Source organism: Herpailurus yagouaroundi, unplaced genomic scaffold (assembly GCF_014898765.1).
Source record: "Herpailurus yagouaroundi ecotype Mexico unplaced genomic scaffold, PumYag 142, whole genome shotgun sequence".
In the NCBI taxonomy this organism is placed as follows: Eukaryota; Metazoa; Chordata; class Mammalia; order Carnivora; family Felidae; genus Herpailurus; species Herpailurus yagouaroundi.
Genome location: NW_024412397.1, coordinates 59,511,253 through 59,534,398, shown reverse-complemented (window position 1 = coordinate 59,534,398; position 23,146 = coordinate 59,511,253). Strand labels below are relative to the sequence as shown.

General features: G+C 47.1%; 2 long non-coding RNA genes across 12 annotated transcripts in view; both read left to right on the top strand.

Annotated features, from left to right (window-relative positions):
- Positions 1-23,146, top strand: part of LOC121033179 (uncharacterized) — a 132,145-nt gene that overhangs the window by 93,071 nt on the left and 15,928 nt on the right. For 3 of the 11 annotated variants that reach the window (XR_005791754.1, XR_005791746.1, XR_005791745.1), the window contains exons 6-7: positions 4,427-4,510; positions 5,664-6,561. This is a non-coding gene — a long non-coding RNA (uncharacterized LOC121033179). The other 8 variants (XR_005791752.1, XR_005791749.1, XR_005791747.1 and 5 more) reach the window with 5 other exon arrangements.
- LOC121033181 (uncharacterized) lies at positions 16,221-17,622 on the top strand. Its single transcript, XR_005791756.1, has 2 exons — positions 16,221-16,452; positions 16,732-17,622. It is a non-coding gene; the product is annotated as an uncharacterized LOC121033181 (long non-coding RNA).

The window sequence follows — 23,146 nt, the reverse complement described above, 5'->3', positions numbered from 1 at the left end:
CGCCCCCACAACCCCCTTATTCTACACTCCCTCAAATAACCTATGGGTCAGGATCCTTTCTTCCAGAACCCTGTGCTGCTTTCCTGCGCTGAAGAATGGCCCGCCTTCCATCTGGTTCAGTCCTGGCAAGTGATGATCGGACAGTGCTCACCTCCCTGTAGAGGAATCTGATCAGGGAAGCAAGCAGGGGGGAGGTGGGGGGAGGACTCTGGACATGTCACACAGCCAGCCTGTCACTTACTGCAGTCCAACTCCCAAGAGTTTTGAGAATTGCTTTCTTGGATGCTTCTAGAAGCATAGGGCTCCCAGCCTGACCTCTTTGTTCTCCCCTCTGCTGATTAGTTTACTAAAAAATGTAAACCAAGCCTCACTGTTCCCAGATGGGCCTGCTTTCTGACCGTCTGCAGCTCTCCCTTCCCCTCTGTTGCCTCTCAATTATAAATCCCACTTTGCAACACCTTATTCGTCACACTCCCTCCCAAGAGCCTATGTGCATGCGGATAACCGACTAAAGGTCTGTGAGTTATTCTGAAGCCACACATCCTCAGGTCTCTCCTTGGGAAACCTGAACTCAGAACTAACAACTGTGGGGCACCTGAGAGGCTCAGTCGGTTAAGCGTCCAACTCTTGGTTTTGGCTCAGGTCATGATTTTGTGGTTCAGGGGTTCGAGCTCCACGCTGACAGTGCAGGGCCTGCTTGGGATTCTCTCTCTCTCTGTCTCTCTCTCTCTCTCTCTCTCTGCTCCTTTCTCTGCTTGTGCCATCTCTCTCTCTCAAAATAAATAAATAAAGTTTAGAACTAACAACCTTGTAGTAACTGAAGGAGTTGCACTTTCGTAAGTTATGTGGAGGAACACACGCCTTTCCTGAGTATCACACATGAGAGTCTGTGTGCACAACGATGACATGGGGGGGGGGGGGACAGTGTCCCTCATGGGGTTTGAGTTTCTGGTTTAGAGAAAGAAGAAATACAACGTACAGGGAGGGGAGGTAAAAATGACACGAAGGAGACAGGCAGGGGTGGTGACAGAGGATGGAGATACCACTTTGGCTGGGGGACTCCAAGGGCACGTGTTGAGATGATGTCCTAGGCCTGGGGAGGAGGCCAGCTGGGTTTGAATCTCAGCTCTGCTGAGGACTAACTGGGTGCCCTCATCCTACCTCCATCTCCCCAACTGTGAGACAAGGGTAATCCTACTACCTCATAGGGCCATCACGAGAATACATGAAATAATGCTCATAAGGCCTCTGGCACATAGTGAATGGGGAATTAGCAGAAGCTATTGCTGTGTGAGCTTCGTGGGGGAGACAGCATCTGACCTGGCCCTAAAGCCAAGGCGTGTACGGACATACGCCCAGGAGCCTTCATGGTGGAGTTGGGGACTCAGAGACAAACAAGGCACAGTTCCCACCGGCAAAGGGCTTTGAAAGAACTGACAAATCGCATTCTTCGGGGCGGAGAAGACAAGCTATGCCAATCCTTGGTGATACCGTTTTTAAATATTAGCTACTAAAGGAAGCTGCTAATGAAAAAGCAAAACGCACGGAAGTTACACTGCAGCGAAGACCGTCAACTCAGGGGACTGAGAGTAATTCACCAGGGCTGCGCTGGAGGAATGACGGATTTTCCCGGTGACGGGTCTTTCTCCCCACGGTGGCTAGGGGGCGGTAGAAGCACGCAAAAGCAGTGAGAACGTTCGCGTCCCGCGTTAGCCGGGCCCGCTGACAGGCTGGTCCTGGGCCGAGCTCTGCTCGCCTGCAGCATGCATCCACCACCCCACCAAACACCCCAAGTGCCCATCTCCTCGTCCCTTCCTGCCTTTTGTCTCCAAACATTTCCTGATGGACTAATAGGTCTCAGGCCTGCGTAGGTGCTAAGGAGCAGAAACGTACGGTAAACTCTATAGAAATACTGAGTCTTCACACACGGCATCAATCGGTTAGGTTGCCACCTATGCGTTTGAGAAACGCGTATCTGTTAAGATGAGGTTTTTTGCTTTTAATTTTTTAAACATGTTTATTCATTTTTGAGAGACAGAGAGACGGAGGGCGAGCAGGGGAGAGGCAAAGAGAGAGGGAGACACAGAATCTGAAGCGGGCTCCGGGCTCCGAGCTGTCAGCACAGAGCCCGACGTGGAGCTTGAACCCACGAACTGTGAGATCATGACCTGAGCCGAAGTCGGGCGCTTAACCGACTGAGCCACCCAGGCGCCCCTAGATGAGGTTTTATTTGAACACTTCGAGGCCCCTTTAAAATTCAGACCTGTCTAAACACCGTTCGAAGTTTGGGAGACTACGCTCAACTTGAGGAGGCAAGCCCCAGCTCAGCAGTGAAGTATGGAAAGACTGTGGCTTCACCATCACACGGCCTGGGTTCAGCTCTGAGCTGCACCATGGTCAGCGGCATGAACTCAGACAAGTTATTCAACCTCTCTGAGCCTGGGCATCGACAGCTCTAAAAGGTAATAAATAACTGCACGAATGCTGTATGCCGTATTCAGTAGGTGTTCAATAGGTGTTAGCTCCTCAGCCTCTGCTCTCTAGGAGGAAGGGAAAGGAGGGAAGCTTGGAGCCAACGTGGAGACACATATTCCACGCGCTTGGCTGCGGACAAGGCCATTGCACGAAAGGCACTTGTCTATACGGACACACCCAGGTAACATCAGTTAATTCCAATGCTCCGAAACACTTGAAATTGTAGGGGAGAAAATCGAGAGAGTCTGAAGTATGTTTATTAGGAGGCGAGAAGAAGAGTTTAGTCCAACAGACGTGTCTTGAGGGCTCCATCTGTGTGGGGCAGGGGGTCAAAAAAGGGAAGATCAGGACAAGACGAGGTGGGAGTCTGGCCAAGTGCAGAAGCTTCATGAGCAATGATGTGACACCTGAGCAAAGGCGGTGAGGAGAAGAGACAGAGAGGGAGAAGAGCCTCAAAGTGAGGCAGGCTGTTCTCTTGCTTCGCATGGCTTTCCTAATAGTTTGTGTCAGCTGGTTTCCGGGTAATTGGGTTTGATGGCTTGGCCTGGAATTGATTGACATGTGTGCTGAGAGGGGCTCCCGCGAGAATCATGAACTTGATTTGATCATGGTGAATTTTACATGTCATAAAGTATTTTTATGAACTGCAGCTACCCCAGATGACCTCAGTAACATGTTTATTCTGGGGATGTGAAGTTTGCTGTTAGAACAGGGGTGTGATATGTAAGAAGGGGCTCGGGTTCAGGACTCTTACACTTGACTATGAGACCAATTTTGCTCCTTATTACTCATGCATCATTAGATATGCACCTGATGACTTCTAAGACAGAACTTGCTGCAAGGTTCCAGGATGGCCCCCCAAATTCCTGTCCCTGGGATGCACGTCCCGGATAATCCCCTCCCCCAAGTGTGGTGGGATCTTTCAGTATGGTGGGATATTGGCCCCTGATTAGCTTACATTGTATGGCAAAGGTGAGGGGATTTTGCTGAAGTAATCAAGGTACCAAGTCAGTCAATGTTGAGTTAATAAAAGGGAGATTATCCTGGGTGGGCCTGACTTAATCAGGCACACTCTTGAAAAGAGGGTCTAGAGGTCAGAGACAGAAGTCAGGAGAATTTTCCTCATGACCTTGAGGAAGCAGACTGCCTTGTTGTGGAGCAGACCGCATACCAGAGAGCGGCCCTCATAGAAGGTCAGCAAAACGGTAGGGACCTAGTGTAACCACCAGAGGGAACTTTAGAGGAGATGAGATCACAGCCCAGCTGACATCGTGACTGCAGCCTTGTGAGGCCCCGGGCAGAGGACACGCTAAGCCACGCTGGACTCTTTATCCGTGGAAATGTGTCCATTGAAGCCTCTAAGTTTGTGGTGACTTGTTACCAGGAACGGAACAATAACCCAGAACCTGCATCACCTACTTTACAGAGTTGTTGTGGGGATTAGAGAAGAGGTATGTGAAGCATCTGGTGTGTGGGAGACCACTAATGAATGATAGGTTTTAGTCACATAATTGGAGATTATCCCATTCTTTTTTGGGGGGAACATAAATTTCTCTTTCTTGAATGGATCTGGTGAGATGCTAAGAAATACTGAGGGGGTTGAATAAATGATGTGTATAACCTACACCTAGTGCAGCATCTGGCCAGCAGTAAATAACATGATAGCGATAATGATGATGATAATGATAATCATGACCCACAATGATGATGACTTTTATCCTGGTGAGAATTTGGCATATTTCTCCATAAAAACACAGATCTCCCCTCCGCCCCTTAAAACCACGTTTGACTTGCTTCACTTCAGCAAATTAGCTTTTCTTTTCTTTCTTTCTTCCTTCCTTTCTTTCTTTCTTTCTTTCTTTCTTTCTTTCTTTCTTTCTAAATTTTTAATTTTTCAATTAATTAATTTACTTATTTATTTATTTATTTTTGCAAATTTCTTTTCTTGCAGAAGTACCAGAGACTGAATCTTCTGCTGAGTAGACGTGAACCTTAGACATGATCTGGTCCAGCTTCTTCAGTTTACAAAAACACCGTGCGTATGAAGTAGGTTTTTTTTTTCAATGCCACAGAGTCAATTAATAGAATTAATTGATTTATAATTAATTAATAGAATTGACAATTAATAGAATTGACACTTAATAGAGTCAATTAATAGAATCAGGAATAGAATTCAGGTATGTTGATGCCAAGGTCATTCCCACAGAATCACGTATTTTTTTCTTTTCTGAAGATCTCCCTCTAGTTAAGACACAGTGCCATTTCAACTCAGCATTCCCTTGTAAAACCTCACCCTGCACGTAATTTATCAGTCGTGAACATTCATTTCCAGCTCTCTCTCCTGGAGAATTTGGTATTTGATCTTAATTCACTGAAATCATATTTACTGAGGGGCCTAATATGGGCTATATTTGGAATCAAATTTATTAACCTGTAGCCCCAAGTTACACTAAAATTATACCTCAAGTTCCTTGTAAACCTATTTGCCGTCAAGACCCTATAAGGAGGTACTGCTGCGATTATCATTTTATAGGTGAAGATATTGGGAAATGAAGAGAGAAGGGGGGTGGGGGGAGGGGTAAAATGGACACAGGGGGTTAAGAGGTACGGACTTCCAGTTATGCAATAAATAAGTCACGGAGAGGAAAGGTACAGCGTAAGGAATGCAGTCAATAATATTATAATAACGTTGGACGGTTGTCCCATTCTGTCGGTGGTGGCAACACGTATCAACGGGCAGCACTGAGTGTTGAATAGAACTGTTGCATCACTGTGTTGTAAACCTGAAACTGACATAACATGGTATATTAATTATACTTCAAAACAAAAACAGAGATAGCTTCATAAAACTCTAGGTCTTAAATTCGTGAGAAAAGAGAGAAAAGGTCCAGGGGCTTGCGGGGCCAAACAGCTAGTAGGTGATGGAGCTGGGCTTTGTACCAGCTGCCGCTTTGAACTTCTTTCTGCTTTTAATTAGACCGCTTCCCAGAAGCTGGTTTGGCCAAATAATAATAATGAACTTAGTCGGAGAAGTCAGGAACGCTCCCCTGCTTCATCCCCATCCCTGGATCTGGGATCATGCTCGGGCGTGGATCCCAGGACTGACAGCACAGAAAGTGAGGGGGAGGAAAGCGGTCTTCTTGCTCCTGAGACCCCTTGATATATTCCTCTTTCCCTTCCACCGGCAGCCCCTTCCTTCGTCCAGCGTGCGATGCCGAAGCCCGTGGAAGGGTCCTCGTGGCCACGCTGCTGCCACCCAGCTGCTTTCCCAATTAGGCCCTGAAAGGTTTCCCCTGACTTTTTAGGTCCCTTCTCAGCGGAATTCTCCTTTTTTTCCTCGGTAGACGTCTCAGAAACTCGGTCAGACGTGGCCAGGGGCCCGGATCCTCATGATGGTACCCGCATTTCTCAAGGATGACCCTCTCTCTCCAGGGCTGAGCCAGCCACCTACCTATAAGGAGGGCGGCCTGCAGGAGGTGACCAAACTCTGACTCCGTGGCTGGGTTAAGCTCATGAGCAGGGACAGGTGCTTCGACACGCTGCCCATATTCGTAGTGAGAACAGGATATGAGCCCTGAGGCCACTGAAGATGGAGGAGAATCTTCCAGGCCGCGCAAAGTCTAAAGCCCTGTGGTTTATAAACCTCTCCCTCTTGCCGCCAGGGCCTGTCCCTGTGGGCGTTGCCTGCGAGTCCCGGCTTTGTGGATCTGGATGTGCAGGAACAGAGAGGAAGCCAGAGTGAGGACGGTTGAGATCATCTTGTTCTGCTAAGTTGGATGGCAAACCTACACTTTCAGAACGGCACACTGAGAAATGCAAGGCAACTGAGTGTCCTCTGCAGTGAACACATCAGCATGAATGTCCCTGCAGGCCAAGTAGAGAGACAGGTCAGGTTGGGGGCACAAAGGAAAGAGCCCAACCAGGAAACAGTAGCTCAGGATCGGCACCAGGACAGGGTTAATGCCGGAATCTGACTGCAGCTGGATATTTTGAGTTTTCCATATGTCCCAGGGTTTTCCCCTGCTTTGGGTTATTGGCAAATGGTATTCTGTTAGTTCTTTAAATTTTTTTAAAATGTTTATCTATTTTTGTTTTTTTGGTTTTTTTTTAAAGGTTTTTTTTTTTTTTTCCCCAACGTTTATTTTATTTTTGGGACAGAGAGAGACAGAGCATGAACGGGGGAGGGGCAGAGAGAGAGGGAGACACAGAATCGGAAACAGGCTCCAGGCTCTGAGCCATCAGCCCAGAGCCTGACGCGGGGCTCGAACTCCCGGACCGCGAGATCGTGACCTGGCTGAAGTCGGATGCTTAACCGACTGCGCCACCCAGGCGCCCCTGTTTATCTATTTTTGAGAGAGAGAGAGAGAGAGAGAGCGAGAGAGCGAGAGAGCGAGCAGGGGAGGGGCAGAGAGACAGGTACAGAATCCGAAGCAGGCTCCAGGCTCTGAGCTGTCAGCACAGAGCCCGACGCGGGGCTCGAACCCACGAACCGGGAGATCATGACCTGAGCTGAAGTCGGATGCTTAACCGACTGAGCCACCCAGGCACCCCCCATCTCCCCCCCCGGCCATTAGTTCTTTTAAAATAATCCCCATGTTGTTTTCCACAAAGCTTGTGTCTGAAACATCTGTACAGTTCATCACGTGGCCACTAGGCCCACCAAGCACTGTCTGTAGGCTGAACACAATGTAAGAGGCTCCTGCTGCAATCTACGAAACACGTATTAACTTTAAACTGTTCCCAGACTTCTCGTAGCTTCTTGCCCATAAGTATTTGAAAATAAACGATGCAAGTACTATTCGTGAGACCCACAAAGTTTTTTTGATGTGATGACAAGTCTTTTGCATTTTCTGGAAAAGGCAGGAAGGCCTGGCGGGGTTGGGTCCCATGCTTGAAAAGATGGGGAGCGGTTGCCTTACAGATCGAGTTGGAGAGGCTCCCCTGACCCAGTGGATTGCCGTCTGGGAAGCCACCACACCGCCATCAGTAACCTGCAGTTAGAACAAGCTTGCATTTACACCCAGTAGTTCCTTAGCAGCTGCAGACCCATGGAATTGGTGCCTCCCAGGGCGTCTGATACATCTGATCCCCCTCGCAGGCCTGGAAGTTACCAAGGGAAGCCATAAAAGCCTAGTTGTTAGAGACGCAGTTGAAGTGCACGTATAAAATTTGTTATACAAATAAATAGAAATGTATTTCTATGCCAATGTTCAATTGATGAGTTCCCCATGATATCTGTGAGAAGTAAACAGAGAACTGAAAAAAAGAAACCCAGCATGTTAGCATTAAGCCTAAAAAGCTGTGGAATGAAAACCAACGTAGCCTACGGCAGATGGGGTGTTGTGACGTATACACTGGCCTGCCCGGTAGGTTGTTTCTGTTTTTGATCATCACAGACCAAACACGAATGATTAATTCCGCGTTATTTCTCCCAGGCTGTAGCCCCCACTCATTTCTCCAACGTAAGCGGGTTCTCCTCCTCCCCATAATGTCCACGAGACTGAACAGGGCCCTCGATCTTCACCGAGGCTCTCTCAGTCCTTCCCTGTGACTGGAAGTCTCAATTTTGCGGCGTAAACTTGGTCTGTGTGAGGCATTTCATTGAACAAACCATTGCTGAGCATCTCTTTGGTCAGAGCATTTGAAAGAAAGTCGGGAAGCCAGCTAATACTCTGGGCCAACGCCTTCCACCCTTCCATCTGCTACGGGTATTCTCCTCCGCGTCTTGCCCTCTGGGCTCCTGTGCTCTCTTCCCCTCCTCATTTCCTCTCCTCCACAGCATAGGAGTCCAAGAACAGGAGTCAGTCTCTATGTTTTCCATCTCAAGGGGATCTTCTTTCAAACCCTTTTCTATTACCGTGGATCAAAATGTCCTTTGCTCCCACTTAAAGTAGATTAGGCTCAGTGGTACCAGTGGGAGAGACAACAGAAACTCCATAAGTCACCTGGTTACTAACTTTCTCTTCCTGTGCAGATGGGTTTCTCCTTACCATGTGTGCAAACCTCAAGTAAAAAATGGTGCCCATGACAACCCTGTGGGTGTTCCTGTGTCCTGAGTATGTGAACAGCACGACCGCATTCCACCATGGCTGTGACCTTGTGGGGCAGGTGTTCGTTCTAAGTCATGGAAAAGGCAGGGGGGACCCGTTGAGGTTAAGTCACATGCTCAAGATGGCCCTAGGATTGGACATGGCAGCTGCCCCACCCTGCCCTTCTAATCCCCTTCAAGTTGTGCTTTCCTTTTCTCTGTGGCATTGACCAAGTCCTCATTTTTTCCACAGCTTCTTTGTCCACTGGGTCTACTGCATATGGTCTGTCTCCCTGCCTCTTCCCCAGCCCCCAGTGAAAGTGCACCTGCCCTCCGAAGGCAGGGAGTTTTGTCAGTTACATTTGCTGGCATATCCTAATGGTATAGAAAAGTGCCTGCCACCCAAGGACACTGAATAAACATTGTTTAAATGAATGAGCAAAACTAATCAAAGCAAGATTTCCTTTAAATTTTTTTTTTCAATGTTTATTTATTTTTGGGACAGAGAGAGACAGAGCATGAACGGGGGAGGGGCAGAGAGAGAGGGAGACACAGAATCGGAAACAGGCTCCAGGCTCTGAGCCATCAGCCCAGAGCCTGACACGGGGTTCAAACTCACGGACCGCGAGATCGTGACCTGGCTGAAGTCGGACGCTTAACCGACTGTGCCACCGAGGCGCCCCAAGATTTCCTTTAAAAAAAAATTTTTTTTAACGTTTATTCATCTTTGAGAGACAGAGCATGAGTGGGGAAGGGTCAGAGAGGGGGAGACACAGAATCCGAAGCAGGCTCCAGGCTCCGAGCTGTCAGCACAGAGCCCGATGTGGGGCTCGAACCCACGAACTGCGAGATCATGACCTGAGCCGAAGTCGGACGCTCAACTGACTGAGCCACCCAGGCGCCCCAAAGCAAGGTTTCTTATGAGGCATTTGACCCCAACTTTAGCACCAACTTAGGAGTCACCGAAAACTCCTTTTTTTTTTTTTTTTTTTTTTTTTTTTTATTATAGACTCTTGGGACCCCTCGGTGGCTCAGTTAGTTGAGCATCTGACTCTTGATTTCAGCGCAGGTAATGATCCCTGGATCGTGGGATTGAGCCCTGAGTCGGGCTCCGGACTGAGCATGGAGATTGCTTAAGATTCTCTCTCTCCCTCCCTCTGCCCCTCTCCTCTACTCATACTCTCTCTCTCTAAAAAATAAAAATATAAGTAAAATCTCTAAATACATATACATATACATATACATATACATATACATATACATATACATATACGTATAGACACTCAATTCATCTCTTTTATGTCCTGTGAGGAAACGGTGTTTGGAAATTTTAAGGAGGTGAAGTGAGCCATGTATGTGGCTTTCATCTACCTCTTCTCCAGCCCTCCCTGCCAACTGCCTTCCAAAAACGAACCCGACTTTGGTTTGAACATGCGTTTATTTGCGTGCATGTCTTGTGCCGTTTTTCTGTATGCTCCTTATATGGGATTGTCCTAGGATTTTTGTACATCCTTTTATGTGGGATTCAATGTCTGCTCCAGTTGCTGTCTTACATAATTATTCTCTTGATTTATACAAAGGTTTGTTGGTTTCAAAAGACTCCACACTGGGGCGCCTGGGTGGCTCAGTCGGTTGAGCGTCAGACTTTGGCTCAGGTCATGATCTTGCAGTCTGTGGGTTTGAGCCCCGTGTCGGGCCCTGTGCTGACAGCTCAGAGCCTGGAGCCTGCTTTGGATTCTGTGTCTCCCTCTCTCTCTGTCCCTCCCCCACTCATGCTCTGTCTCTCTCTCTCTCTGTCAAAAATAAATAAACATTAAAAAAATTAAAAAAAACACCAAAAACAAAACACTCCACATACATTTTCTCATACAAGCCCCTACCCCCACCACCAGTGAGGTTGGCAAGAAGGGCACAACTATTGGTGATACTTTATAAATGAGTAGTTTGACACTCAGAGAGGCTAAGTGTCTTTTCTAAGGTGACAAGCTACTCGGAAGCAAGTGGGACCAGACCCAAGTCTACTGACTACGTGCCCCTGACTTTTCCCACCGTGCCACCCGGGCCTGGACTGTTTCAAGGGCGACGCCATGTATGATCATGTGCTTAATAAATGTTTTTAAAGCTGCTGTTCTCTGCAGCTGAAGTAATAGTCCATGTGAACAGTATAAAAATAATTGAGCTAAGGGAACAAAAATGTAATCCAAGGCAATCAGAGAGGGTATCATGTGAGGCACAAAGAATAAATAGATCGGGTGGAGAGAAGATAAATTCTGTGGGTGAACGACCAGGAACAGACTGAGTGGAAAAGAAAAAAGAAAGCCTTCCACAGGTCTTCACTTCCAAATAAATGGCCTCCTTTATTCCTCGGGCCAAACTTGTAAGGTAAACGTTATTAGACTCTCCGTTTAATTGATGAAGGTTTCAGATCAGATTTTAATGCTTCTTTCTCAACTGGTAGTTGGTAGAGCTGGAATTTAAAGCAGCTTTTCTGACTCTGAAGACTGAATTCATTCTTTTTTTTTTTTTAAGTTTATTTATTTATTTTGAGAGACAGCGAGAGTGCACACGCGCAAGTGGGGGAGGGGCAGAGAGAGAGGGAAAGAGAATCCCAAGCAGGCTCCGTGCTGTCACCTTGATCCTGAAAACTGTGAGAGCATGACCTGAGCCAAAATTAAGAGTTGGACACTCAACCGAGCCACCCAGGTACCCCAAGACTGAATTCTTTCAAGTGCGAAGCCTAGGTTATTTTTCCTCCAAGAATCCAAAGTCAGTCTGGGTCTTTGCATTATATCCAAATTCTTCTCTGGTGATGATGGCCACTCTCTTGGCCTCTCTCTTTTTATAATCAGCTCTCGAGGGACATAGTAGCCCAGATGGCAAGTATGAGTCCAAACCCCTGCTCTGCCGCTTACTAGCTATGCAAATTTAAGCAAGTTACTTCCCATCTCCGTGCCTTAGTTTGTCATCTGTAAAATGGGGATAGTAATAAATCGGGCACATACGATTATTTTAAGAATCAAAGGAGATGTATAGAAAGTACTCAGCGCAGAGCCTAGCACCTAGAAAACCCTCATTTAATGTCAGTTGTTGTCATTGTGCTGTATAATAAAGCATTTTTCTGCTCTTTGTCTCAGGTTCTGAACTTGGAATTTTCTGAATGCTAGGAGCATCTTTGTTATTCATGGTGGGACCCAAGGACCACACCTGAGTTAATGCTAATGAGGTTACTCAGGATGGGGCCTGTTGTGGTATCAGCCTGACCTTCCCACTTCTGGGGTGGGGGACTAAAGTTTGAGTTCACTCATGTGGGCAATGATTCAATCTTGCCTATGTAATAAAATCTGCCTCCCCCCCACCAAACACCGGATACCCAAAGCTGTCCCAAGGTTGATGAGCATTACTGATATACTAGGAGGGTGATGAGTCTTGATTCCCCAGGGAGAGGGCGTGGAACTCCTGGTTCAGGACCCTTCCAAACCTCCCCCTATGGGTCTCCTCATGGGGCCATTCCTGATTTGTATCTTTTACAGTAGAACTATAATCATAAATATAGCACTTTCTGAGCTCTAGAATCATTCTAGTGAATTATTAGAGGTCATGGGAACCCCAAATTCATAGCCACTTGGTCAGAAGTGCAAGTGGCCTGAGACCCCCAAACTAGCAGCTGGTATCTGAAGTGAGGGCAACGTTGATGGAGACTGTGCCCTTTACCTTTGGGGTCTGTGCTAACTCGGGACAGTTAGTGGCAGGAGTGAATTGCAGGGCTGCGCGCTGTTACCCTTGGATCAGGCATCGTCTGTCACAGAAGATGAAACGCCTCCCAGAAGGCCAGGTTCTAGGTCACGGGGGCAAGAAAAATAGGCTACGTTCAGTCAGAAACTCAAATTCCTCAGCACGTAGGTCTTCTTTGGACTATGAAAGAGGGTCTCTTTGTGAACATTTCCATGAATGGAGGCCGGGCTATGGGGGCAGAGAAGGGGTGAGGAACAATAGATTTAGAATCCTATACCGGGGCGCCTGGGTGTCTCAGTCAGTAGAGCATCCGACTTCGGCTCAGGTTCATCTCATGGTTCATGAGTTTGAGCCCCGGGTCAGGCTCTGTGCTGACAGCTCAGAACCTGCAAACTGCTTTCGATTCTGTGTCTCCCTTTCTCTTTGCCCCTCCCCTGCTTGTGCTCTCTCTCTCTCAAAAATAGATAAATAAACTTAAGAAAAAAAAAAAAAAGAATTCTATCCCAATTTTTTGTAAGCAATCCTTATTCTGAGGACACATTAATCTTTCTGGAATTAAACTACTACTACCACTATTAAACATTCCAGGTAATCCCCAAAGTGGCTTATTGCAAATGGACTGTTTGAAACCATCCTTATTTTCCCTGGACATTTGGGGCCCTTCTGAGCCCTCTCATCTCAAAAGCAGATTCTTTTCCTGATAGCGATCTCCACCTCCTGGACGCCTTCCAAATATTCCTGGGTGTGTGGATTCTGTGGTCGCGGCTCCTTTTAGAGGCCTGGCTCCTGACCTTCCGGTCTGCAGGACCCTGTCTGTGTCAGCACAGGGCGACACTGGATGCCTGCCTTGCTCCCCATGGTGGGTATCCTTTCCTCTCACTCTTTCTTTTCAGAGTTTCAGATGTGCCTCTGTGTAAAAGCCTTCTGCTGCTTCTTGCCAAGATTGTTTTTTTCCTTTCCTCTAAATTCTGCCTTAACACATAGATCATGTCTGAAGTCTTTTATGGAGCTATTTTGCACCACGGTGTTCCTATGATTTGTAGCAACCGAACAGTTGTCTCCTCTTCTAGATTTATCTTGGAGGACAGGAAACAGCAGATGAGTAGAAGAAGAAATCAAGTGCACTTACTTCTGTGTGTGTGTGTGTGTGTGTGTGTGTGTTAATAAAAATGAGGTTTTCCTTAAAAACGATGATACCGTTAGGGAGCCTGGGTGGCTCAGTCGATTGAGCGTCCGACTCTTGATTTCCGCTCAGGTCACTATCGAGCCCCGCGTCAGGCTCTGTGCTGACAGCTTGGAGCCTGCTTGGGATTCTCTCTCTTTCTCCTCTCTCTCTGATACTCCCTGCTCACGTGTGCTCTGTCTCTCCTCTCAAAATAAATAAACATTAAAAAAGAACCCACAAAAAACAATGATACTGTTAAAAACTGACAAATTGTGCATTCTTTTTTTTTTTGAATGGGGAGGGTCAGAGAGAGAGGGAGACACAGAATCCGAAACAGGCTCCAGGCTCCGAGCTGTCAGCACAGAGCCCGACGCGGGGCTCGGACTCACGGACCGCAAGATCATGACCTGAGCCGAAGTCGGACGCTCAACCGGCTGAGCCACCCAGGCGCCCCCAAATTGTGCATTCTAAACGCAGTCCAAATTCTCTGACATGTTTAGCTGGGAGCGGCTGGGAGCTGGCGGGAAGGCAGCTGATACTGAACAAAGGTGGTCAGATATGGGGATGTCTGGAGACAGACACCTCAGTTCTGTAGAGAAGGATGTCCCCAATTCTCAGGTGCCTACAAACTCACCGGCCGCGACCTGAGCCTGCTCAGTCTTAATTGCACAACCCATTTGGACCTGTTGGACAACAGCACTTTTGTTCTCAAAACCAGAGCGATGAACAGTTCCAAATGTTTCACGATTTTCTCCTCTGACAATCAAATGACACCCTTCAGAATCCCACCTCCTCAGCGCCAAAGCCTTTTCTTTGTACCCTCGTCCAGGCTTTCCCTTTTAACTTAGAGGGAGTCACTGAACACACCTTTGGGTGAGCCAAGCAGCTTTCCCCTGTCTGGCAAGCAACGAACGTAGCTTTGTTTTTCTGGCTCTGGTTATCTTTGTTCAGTTTAAAAGCTGTCTCTGCTATTTAAGAAGAGAGGCGACCTTAGGTAACCTTACTGAACCTCAGTCCTCCCAGATGAGGACCATAACAGTGCCATCCTCAGAGAATTATTTGAGGATTAAATCTGATAATCCACATAAGCGCTTCATATTGTACCTGGCACATGGTAAGCATTTTGTAATTGTTAGGGGAAGATAAAATGGCTGTTAAATAGGCAGAAATCCCTAGAGTACTAATTGACTCCTACACCTTGTTAACCCTGACATTGGCAAGTACCTGAGGCTCAGTGGCGATCTTAGCCACTGTGTCATTTGATTCTGGTAGCACCTTTCAGGAAATTCAGACTGGGCATTACTACTATCATCTCACAGGTAGGGAAACGAAGGCATTGAGACTCCATAGGTCTTAACCTGAGGTCGCCAACGGGTTAGCGACATGAAGCCTCCTGACTAGTGTTGCCCACGCCAGACCATGGTACTTCCCTCTCAGAACAAAATGCGTGGATGAACAGTACGAGGTTGACCCAGTAGCCTTGGGTTGTCTGCACATTCCAGAGAAAGGTCTAGCCCTTGACTGGTTCCTGAGAGATAACTCTAAGCCCATGGACTATCTTGCCTGACGAGCGTCAGGGTTTATTCCCCTGGGATGTCTGTGCTCACAGTGTGATTTATGGTGGGGGCCTTGGCCATGCTGCATCAGCTTGGAAAGGCTGGAATCTGAATAGCTAAGGTCAGTCATGAGGGTACCCCATGCCTATATGACCAACCCCAACAAAATCCCTGGACCCCAAGTCTCATGTAAATGTCCCTGATTGACAGTATTTGGTATATATTATCACATCTTGTTCCTGGAAGAATAAAATCCTGTCTGTAGGGCTCTACTGGGGACAGACAGTGAGAACCTTACTCCTGGAACTCTCCTGGGCCACTGAGGCTTTTTCCTTTGCTGTCACCTGTATCCTTTCACTATAATAAGACATAACCACGAGTAGACCAACTTTTCTGATTTCTTTGAATCCTTCCATTGAATCACCCTCGGGGTGGTCTTGGGGACCCCTGACATAGTAGGGAACCAAGGACCTGCTATCTCATGATGGGGGGGGGGGGAAGACCTGGCACCTGGGGCTGCCTTTCTGCTTAGAACCGTGTGCATCCTTTCTGCAGCCTCCCCCTCATCCCCCACCCCAGGCCCAGGTCACCACCAGTGTCCCCAGGTCAGGCTGGAAGCAGCAAGTCTTGAGATCAGCCCTGTTAGGGTGGTTTTCCTAAGAATGATCATCTTTGCGAAAGATGCTGTACTGGGTTGGAAAGACAGGAAGCCTGCTTTTTTCCCCAGGACATTGGGTTTCCCTTAAGGAAATGGACTAATCTGGAGGACACATAGTTTGAAAGTTAGTTAGTTAGTTAGATGCTGACCCAGGGTCTCCCACATGGTGTAGCCTTGCTGGGATGGGGCACTGGGCTCTGACTGCATACAGAGAGGATTCAGAGGCTCTTGTACACCACTGGCATTTTGGTCACCCGTACCAACATGATGTGGGAAACTCTGACTCCAGTCTGCGGGATTTCTATCCCATGACTGCCCTCACTCCTGGGTAAGGTCTGCAAAGACAAGTGAAGGTATCTGTGTGATTGGGACCCCACCCTGCGATTTCCCAGGCAGTGAGGAGGACTGGGAGTAGGAAGGATGGCCGGGAGGGATGAGGAGGAAGTTGTGAATCACCCCACAGGTTGGGAAAGTCGCTTGTCCACCATTTTATTGACTTCGATTCACCATTACAGATGCTTGATAAAGTGCTACATTGTTGGTTTAGAACAAGTTTATCCTTTGGGAACACATCTTTTGCCCTTTGGTTCCCATTTCCTTTTAAAAATGCAAGCTTTCTCAGACAGTGTCTGTTTCTTCCTGTGGTTCTGACACTTCGTGGAACTTTCTCTACACTCCGTGTGGCCACCGCGCACCATCCCTGGGGCCTCATCGTTCAATGTCATTTCCTCCTGGAAGCCTCCCCCAGCCCCCAGTCCGAGGGAGGTCGCCATCTGTCGTGGCTTTCAAATCTGTCAGCTTGACAAGAGGCACTGCGTCTCCTGGAACTCCCTTCCCTGTAAGTGTCCAGTCATGATGAGCCACAGAAGAGGCTCTTGTAGGAGGTGAGGAGGGTGGAGACGAAACCACAGCCCTTCTGGGGCCGACACACATGGTCTCACGCCTGCCAGCTCCACCTCTTCGACCGGAGGCAGGGGCTGGCCTGAGTCCCTCTCAGCTTCTCCCACTCCTGGGCCAGATGCATGTTTTTGTCCATGACAAAGGAGGTTGGCTTGTGCCTGACTCCTACACCGAGGACAGGGGCACCAACGAACCTTCTTTATCTCCCCCGCTTCAGGTCCCTCTCCAGCTGCTCCAACCTCGGATGTAAAAACAACACCATGACAGAAGCTGCTTAGATGCTTAGCCAGCTCCCACAATTGCATGAGGACAGAGAAACTTATTCTCATGGTTCTGGAGACTGGGAAGTCCAAGACCAAGGCTCTGGCAGATTTGGTGTCTGCTGAGAGCCCTGTTCCTCAGTGATGACCATCTTCTCACGGTGTCCTCACCGGGTGGACAGGAGAGGGAGTGATCTCGGGTCTCTTGTATAAGGGCACTAGTCCCATTCATGAAGGCTCCATCTCATGACCGCACCACCTCCCAAAGCTCCTATCTCCTGATATCATCACACTGGGGGTAGGTTTCAATGTATGAATTTAGAGGGGACACGAATATTCAGCCCATAACACCACCCGTGTCTTTGTTTCTTAGCAGCTCTGCTTCTCTGAACCCTGACAGACCATCCTAACAGCTCCTCAGCTATCCAGACTTCTGATCGTAGCCTTTACGACGCTCGGCAGTAATTTTGTGTAATTTCCCAAGCAATCACTTAACTGTTCAAGCTTTCCTTAGTGTGACATCCCATGTATTTGTTTGAGAGCAGCACTTCACGAGGGTGGGGACTCAGCATGGCTTGTCCTCAGCTGTATTCCCTGGGATGACATAGTCTCTGGCATCAACTAGGTGCCCAGCAAATATTTGCTGCATGAAAAACAGAGTGAGTTTTATTTCCTTTGAATTTTTGTTTCCCTTGTTTAGCAGGAATTTGTTTTGACGCTTTATAGCTAGGACATGGGCTCATTTCTTGTGCACATACAAGGATGAAAAAGGTCAATGCGTAGTAATTGTGGGAAGAAATAAACGTCTGGTTCTAGAATCTTTCAGAAAAATAAACTGGTTTAAAGCATTTAGTTGTACTAGAATCTCATGTCTCAGCTGTTTCCATGCTTTTACCTTCGGACCAGTGAATGTGCACATGGGCACGCCATTCCATCTGTTTCTTTCTCTCCGTTTCTTCAGTTTGCTCTAGAGGATAGAACCCGGTGGGACAGCTAAGGCTTTAGGTGCCCTGGGCCACCTGAAGGCTGACTTCCCTTGTTGTGCGGCCTCAGGCAAGTTGTTTCAGCATTCAGTTTCCCCTTCTGCAAAACTAGTTGGTAAGACCAGTTGATTTCCCTAATGGCTAAAACTGCCTGGCTCCACCATCAGAAACTGTATTTACTTCTTCGGACTGGCTTCTTTTACCAGCTGACATTGTGAATTCGTGACCACATAGCAGAATGTAGGGAAAGTGCTTTGAGCTCATGAATAAAAGAGGATATTTAAGGTCCAAGTCTACATTGCTGTCCTTGTGAGGTTTTCGAAAATTGTGGCAGAATACATATACCATAGAAGTTTCCATTTTAACCATCTTTAAGCGCAAAGCACAGTGGCATTAAGCATATTCACAATGCCATGCAACCATCACCACCTTCCATCCACGGGACTTTGTCATCATCCCAAACTGAAACTTGGTAACCATTAAATAACTCCCCATTCTCTCCTCCCCACAGCCCCTGGTGGCCACCATTTTATTTTCTGCCTCTATGCATTTAACTACTCAAAGTACCTCAAGTAAGTGGAATCATACGGTATTTGTCCTTTTTGTCCTTTTTTGACTGGGCTCTTTCACTTAGCACAACAGCCTTGAGGTTCACCCATGTGTCAGAATTTCCTTTTTTAAAGGCTGAATGATATTCCATTGTACAGATGTAACAATTTTCTTTTTTCTTTCTTCTTTCTTTCTTTCTTTCTTTCTTTCTTTCTTTCTTTCTTTCTCTCTTTCTCTCAGAGAGAGAGAGAGAATCTCAAGCAGGTTCCGTGCTCAGTGAGGAGCTTGACACAGGACTTGATCCTACGACCCTAGGATCACAACCTGAACCGAAATCAAGAGTCGGACGCTCAACTGACCAAGCCACACAGGCGCCCTTCCGTTCATCCTTTAAAGGGCACTTGGGTTTGTTTCTACTTTTGGCCATTGTGAATAATCCTGATATGAACATTGGTGTACTCAAACATCTGTTTGAGTCTTTGCTTTCAATACTTTTAGGCATATATCTAGAAATAGACTTACTGGATCATAAGATATGCTATGTTTAATTTTTCGAGAAATTGCCGGACTGTTTTCTTATCTCCTAATTTTGAAGTCTACCATCTCAGAGCCTGGACCAACAAGGTTTGGTCATTGGATTCTTAGGTTGCTATTAGAATTGATTTTGGGGGGCACCTGGGTGACTCAGTAGGTTAAGCATATGACTTCACCTCAGGTCATGATCTCACCGTTTGTGGATTCGACTGCATCGGGCTCTGTGCTGGCAGCTCAGAGCCTGGAGCCTGCTTCGGATTCTGTCTGTCTGTCTGTCTCTCTCTCTCTGACCCTCCCACACTTGCACTCGGTCTCTGTCTCAAAAGTAAATAAAAATTTTTTTTAAAAAGTAAGAAAAAAATTGACTTTTGTCTATCAACGAGGAAGAGGGTCCTCACCAGACACTGACTCAGCTGGCACTTTATCCTGGATTTCTCAGCCTCTGGAACTATAAAAAACGAATGTCTATTATTTTTAAATAATTGGTTTTGAGGCCCGGGCCAATTTAGAGAGTGGGACAGTAAGTCCTTTAGAAGGAGACTGAGGTTCATGTCATGGCTTTGTCACAACCCAGCTGTGTGATCCTGGGGAAATCATCAACCACCTTGACTGGTGTTTTCCCCATCTGTGAACTGAGCATATGCTTTACTGCTCAGGATCAATGAGGGAATTAAACACACAGAGAACGTTGTGTGTAGTGCCTGGCATAGAACAAAGGCTCAACAAAAATCAACCCCATTAATCCTTTGCATTTCATGGCCACACCCTCTTCAGTTGGGTTCTTCTTCTGCACCAGGCAAAGTCTGTCCTTCTACACTCTTCTTAGAACACCGTCTGCCTTGGCCCATCCCCATTCTCTCAGTGAGGTCACGTTCTGAAATGAACATTCCAGATTAAGGCAATTTGAGATATATCAAATTTCTGCCCCCGGGCAGAAATAAACCTCATCCTCCTACAGTTTGTTGGTGTATGAAGGTGAAGTAAGTGAATTAGTTTCAACCCCAAACTGAGGCACAGGCTCTTGAAATTAATTTTTGTATTGTGTCCTAGTCCAGGAAGTTGTCTGATGCATGTAGTTTGTATACTAAAATATTGGGATTTCTGGGGCATTTTGATGGATTGTGAAGACAAGGAGAATATTCAGAAGAGAGATGGTTTTAGAAATGCTAGAACATATGGTACCCATCCTAGAGAAATTCACTGCCAACACAGGAACCAGAAACAATAGGAATTTTTGGTGAGGTAAATTTGAAGACACTGCCAAAAAGTGTCCTGTCCCTGTCCCTACTGCCTGTCGTCTCTGGCCAAATGCTGTCCGTGGATGAAAAACAAGGTATCCCAGGAGGTTGCTAAGTAGATGATGCCATGCGGCAGGGCTGGGTTTGCCCCACTGAGCATACCGCAGACTTGACAAGGCACATATGGTGCTCATTCTTACAAATGTCACCTCCTCATTTCAAAACCTAAAAATGAAATAAAGTGCATTTTAAACATTTATGCACAGATCAATCGAGAATGTGGTTCCAAGGATGTGAGTTTGATGCGTGAAATTGTTTTCACGCTGTGTCTTGCGTATCCCCCTGGTAATGTGCCTTGTTCTGACCTGCAGTGCAGCAGGGGAACCAATTCACTGTAACTGAAGGGCATCACGCCTTTCTGCTCTCAAACCAATGAAACCGCAGATTGAGTAGCCTTCCTCCAGTGGCGCTTAACCTTTAGGTCCTGCCTGACAAACAAGACTGATGTTATAACAGCAGCCAAACTCGGGGTAAGAAAATCTCCTTAGGAGCATTTATGACCTTGGCAACATATGCAGCCTCTTTGCCTTCACCTTTGAGTGGTCATTGGCTGTATTAGTCAGGATAGGCTAGGTTATGCTGCAGAACAAAAATCCCTCAACAAAGGTATATCTCTTGTTCGTGTAATATATCCAACACAGGTCAGCGAGGGCAGAGGGGTGATCTGTTTCACATAGCGACCCAGGAACTCAGTCTCACAGAGCCTTTGCCATCTATAATGTGGCTGGTTGCGTAGGAGAGAGATCCTGCCCGGAGAGCACACATGTGTGGTTCAGATCAGAAGTGACATACATCCCTTGTACTTGTAGTCACACGGTCCCATTTGACGTCAGGGAGGCTTGACCTGTCATGTGCCTGAGGGAGAGGAGACTTGGAAATGAGTACTAGTAATATCTATCAGATTTTAGAATTTCCTTCACTCATTCACTCGCTCATTCATTCATCTAATGAGGCTGTACTAAATGCAATGCTAGGCCCTGGTGGGGGATGTAGGCACATATTAAGTACGTTTGCCTTCAAAATTAGGAGACGTCTTGTCTCAGGCTGGGAAAGGTGAGGTTTGAGACTTTGGCCACCCACACTTAAATGGTGGCATCATTTGGAATATCTCTTTCCTAAAAGATGGAGAAGGGTCGCCCAGAGGAAGGGCAGTTATGGCAGCACCTGACATACAAATGCAGGAGTTACAAATGACCCGGACCATAAGGTCTTAGCAGCCAACCACCCTCTCACTATCTCTTCCAGAGCGTACTCCTGGGCCCGGCAACCAAAACTGGGAGCAAGACGTCGTGTTCACAAGGACAGTAGAAGATGTGAAAAGGGGGCGCCTGGGTGGCTCAGTCGGTTAAGCGTGTGACTTCAGCTCAGGTCATGACCTCGCGTTTGTGGGTTCGAGTCCCGCGTTGGGCTCTGCGCTGACAGCTCAGAGCCTGGAGCCTGCTTCGGATTCTGTGTCTCCCTCTCCCTCTGCCCCCCCCCCCACCCCTGCTCATGCTCTGTGTCTCTCAATAATAAATGAACATTTTAAAAAAAGGAAAAAAAAGAAGATGTGAAAAGCATGAATATCCTCACCGATAATTTATAGTAGGCTCTGAGGCAGGGCTGTATCTGCCAGTCCTGATGGCTCCTCTGAATATTGTCTCAGAACTTCTTTTGATTTTGGTATCATGCCTGATACTCAGTGGATTTGAGATTCACTTTGGTTATTGAGCAGCTGCTTTCAAAAATACACCTACTGCCCAGAGGATTGTGAAGTTGATGGCTTTTGATTGTGAACCCATTCGATCAGATAATTTTTCCTTTCTAAGATCTAGCTGAACCCGGGGAGATGGATTTTACTGAGGGTCAGGGGTAGCAGGGCTAATTGGGGTGAAGGGCTTGGGGTGCCACCAGTAAAATGGGGGCTTGGGGGAAGAAACACACTAGTCCAGAAAAAGACGTGGTGTTCAGACCTTTGGGGGTGATGGTATGTCAGACGGTGGGGAGGTTAGGGAGAATAGTTTGTTGAGTACCTGTTCAGGGCCACACATCTGGAAGCTTCTCATACATTCAGCTCATTTTATCCTCCCGGCAGCCCTGCGGGTTAGTTGTTATCACCACTTTAATGGAAAGCAACTAAGGTTCAAAGATGGGAAGGAATTTGTTCAAAGGGCCAGAGATGTCTTGCCTTCAAGACTAATTGACTAATTGAAAGCTCCGTGCTCTTTCCCTGATGCCACTTTCCTTCCGGTCACCGACCTCTCCCTCACTCCTGCAGTGGTGACCTTCTGGTGTCTGGCAGGGCTCAGGTCAGGCCTGGAAGGACCAGAGTTCTCTGATCTTGTAGTCAAATAGGCCTTGATGACCAGCTCAGAGATCTCCCTTCTGCAGTCGATACTTCTCCTCTGGCAAAAGGCACACCGAGCTCCGAGTTGCTTGCTTACAAATGCACTAGGGAAAAAACAAAGAAACAAAGGATCGTGGAGACCTGCTCATATAATTAATCCCCTTAAAAACAGCCAAAGAGGCTTAAAGTGTTACTTTAATAATTCTGGGATGGAGGACTGTCAAAATATGACTATCCTGAACCGACTTCTTGGGGTGAAAAATTTGGAGTCTGACTCGATGAGTGTTCCAACCCTCACCTTTCATGTGTTTATCCGTCTGTATGATTGATTTCACTAGTCCCAGTCTTCGGCCTGTTATCTGTTGAAATCAGTTGGGAGTGGGTCACGGTTTCCGGGATGAAATGTCTTCATCCTAGGTTCTGAAATGATCAGAGGATTAAAATGAATAAGGATCGCTTTTGCTTGTTAATTTGCAGGTGACCCTGGGTCACCTGGGTTCCTTCTAGAACTGGATCTGCCACTAGTTAGCGATTAATTGATGTGGGTATCATTTAACCTGTCTGAGTCTCAGGCAGTCTGAATCTCAGCCTGAAAAATGAGTGTCATGAACTGTAGGGTTTCTAAGTTGGCTCAGCCCCCTTGGGATTCTAGGATCTGTGAACACTGGGAGTGCTGAGAAGA